Source organism: Pteropus alecto, unplaced genomic scaffold (genome assembly GCF_000325575.1).
Source record: "Pteropus alecto unplaced genomic scaffold, ASM32557v1 scaffold8, whole genome shotgun sequence".
Lineage (NCBI taxonomy): Eukaryota > Metazoa > Chordata > Mammalia > Chiroptera > Pteropodidae > Pteropus > Pteropus alecto.
Genome location: NW_006494609.1, coordinates 2,496,810 through 2,497,553, shown reverse-complemented (window position 1 = coordinate 2,497,553; position 744 = coordinate 2,496,810). Strand labels below are relative to the sequence as shown.

The 744-nt window shown below is 36.4% G+C and overlaps 1 protein-coding gene across 5 annotated transcripts in view; it reads right to left on the bottom strand.

The window, feature by feature from the left end:
- The window catches only part of LIN52 (lin-52 DREAM MuvB core complex component), a 74,695-nt gene that overhangs the window by 71,155 nt on the left and 2,796 nt on the right, over positions 1 to 744 (bottom strand). The gene's annotated exons all lie outside the window — the stretch shown is intronic.

The following is a 744-nucleotide window of genomic DNA, read 5'->3' as shown; positions in this document are numbered from 1 at the left end:
CTACATTCACATGTGTGAAAAATCCCTTAAGTCTAAGGTGTTCAAAACCACACTCTCTCAGTCTTCTCCATCTTAAGAAATAGCACTACCATGAACCCTAGTTCTCAAAAACCCAGATATCATCCAGTCTTCAGTGCCTCACTTTTCTTATCCTTCCATAACCAACTATTAGTAAATCCACTAGTTTCTATCTCCAAAACACATCTTGAAACCAAATTAATTAACCAAGGAACCATCACTTCTCTCCCGGACTACTTCAGTAACTGCTTAACAGGTATCCTTTCCCCATTCTTACCCCTCCCCTTCTCTACTACCTCCAAATCTATTCTTGACAAAGTAGCCAGAACTGATTTTTTTTAAAAAGCCAATCAGTTCATGTCACTCTCCAGCTTAAAGGACCTCTTCCCAGCTAAATACATGAATGTATATCTACCATGCCCTAAAAATTCCTACATGATCCTGCCTAATTCTTTGACACTATTTCCTCTCAACTCTTGCCTGGGCACACAGTAGATACTGGATATTAACAACAGTTAACATTTATTGCTGGCATATTGTATGCTCAGTATGCTAACTAGTTGCATAAATTAGTTCATTTCATGATATAAACAGTAATTTCTGAGTAAGCCACATCTTTTAAACCTTAAAAAAAAAAAAAAAAAAAAGCTGCAAACTCACTCTCCAGAAAATGTACATATATAAAAGTTTTTCAACATGCGCTTTTCTCTCAACTGAACTTTTCCC